The 1,730-nt window shown below is 58.6% G+C and overlaps 1 non-coding gene across 1 annotated transcript in view; it reads left to right on the forward strand.

Annotated features, from left to right (window-relative positions):
* Positions 1–711: 711 nt before the first annotated feature.
* Positions 712–1,730, forward strand: part of LOC124772437 — a 1,909-nt gene continuing 890 nt past the window's right edge. The window contains exon 1 of the ribosomal RNA XR_007014024.1: positions 712–1,730. This exon is cut by the window's right edge and continues 890 nt beyond it. This is a non-coding gene — a ribosomal RNA (small subunit ribosomal RNA).

Genomic DNA, 1,730 nt, shown 5'->3' on the forward strand with positions numbered 1-1,730 from the left:
GCTACAGCCGGCTGGTGGGGGCGGCCAGTGGCAGGCGCGCCGGCCGACGGACGCGGCAGGCGTCGCAGCTGCGCGCCGGCGCACCCTGCGCGCGGCGCCGTGCGGCCAAAGTAGGTCCTCGCGGGCCCGGTGCGAAGCGCGGTGGACATCTTCAGTGTGCTGGTCCGATTGAGGACTGTGTGCGTTGAGGATGCGCTGCCGCCCGGCGCTCGGCGCCGCGACGCCGTCTGCTGCTCGGTCGCCCCAGCGGTTCTCGCTGGTGGTTTGTATCGCAGCTGTGCGGATGTGTTGGCGCGTGCGCTGTGCTGGGAGAGTTCGCTTCGGCACCCAAGTGGGGCTTTTGTCCTTCTGTGGCGCTGGCGTTGGAGCTGCCGGTCACCGTAGGTGGCGCGTGTTGTCTCCCGCCGGCAATGCCACGACAGCACGCTCCCGGGCCTCTGTCGGCAGCGGCAAGCTCAGTTGGGAGCACGGGTGGTCGCACCGAAAGCGTCTACTCGCCTAACTCCGGGCGATTGCGCCTCTCTCGAACCCGACCAAGTACTTGGGACGGCGCTGCGCGCCGCCGGGACCTGAGAGGGTTTCGAGGTGTATTGTGCAGGGGAGCTCAGCCTCCTCCTGTTTGCAGAATGATTGAGCGGACGCTTGCGTGTTCGCGCGGGCCCCCGGGACACACTCCCGGGCGGCCGGCTGCTCAGCTCTAGTTGACGCAGCTCCCTGGTTGATCCTGCCAGTAGTCATATGCTTGTCTCAAAGATTAAGCCATGCATGTCTCAGTACAAGCCGCATTAAGGTGAAACCGCGAATGGCTCATTAAATCAGTTATGGTTCCTTAGATCGTACCCACGTTACTTGGATAACTGTGGTAATTCTAGAGCTAATACATGCAAACAGAGTCCCGACCAGAGATGGAAGGGACGCTTTTATTAGATCAAAACCAATCGGTCGGCTCGTCCGGTCCGTTTGCCTTGGTGACTCTGAATAACTTTGGGCTGATCGCACGGTCCTCGTACCGGCGACGCATCTTTCAAATGTCTGCCTTATCAACTGTCGATGGTAGGTTCTGCGCCTACCATGGTTGTAACGGGTAACGGGGAATCAGGGTTCGATTCCGGAGAGGGAGCCTGAGAAACGGCTACCACATCCAAGGAAGGCAGCAGGCGCGCAAATTACCCACTCCCGGCACGGGGAGGTAGTGACGAAAAATAACGATACGGGACTCATCCGAGGCCCCGTAATCGGAATGAGTACACTTTAAATCCTTTAACGAGTATCTATTGGAGGGCAAGTCTGGTGCCAGCAGCCGCGGTAATTCCAGCTCCAATAGCGTATATTAAAGTTGTTGCGGTTAAAAAGCTCGTAGTTGGATTTGTGTCCCACGCTGTTGGTTCACCGCCCGTCGGTGTTTAACTGGCATGTATCGTGGGACGTCCTGCCGGTGGGGCGAGCCGAAGGCGTGCGACCGCCCCGTGCGTGCTCGTGCGTCCCGAGGCGGACCCCGTTGAAATCCTACCAGGGTGCTCTTTATTGAGTGTCTCGGTGGGCCGGCACGTTTACTTTGAACAAATTAGAGTGCTTAAAGCAGGCAAGCCCGCCTGAATACTGTGTGCATGGAATAATGGAATAGGACCTCGGTTCTATTTTGTTGGTTTTCGGAACCCGAGGTAATGATTAATAGGGACAGGCGGGGGCATTCGTATTGCGACGTTAGAGGTGAAATTCTTGGATCGTCG

This window comes from Schistocerca piceifrons, unplaced genomic scaffold (genome assembly GCF_021461385.2).
Source record: "Schistocerca piceifrons isolate TAMUIC-IGC-003096 unplaced genomic scaffold, iqSchPice1.1 HiC_scaffold_939, whole genome shotgun sequence".
NCBI classification, from domain to species: domain Eukaryota; kingdom Metazoa; phylum Arthropoda; class Insecta; order Orthoptera; family Acrididae; genus Schistocerca; species Schistocerca piceifrons.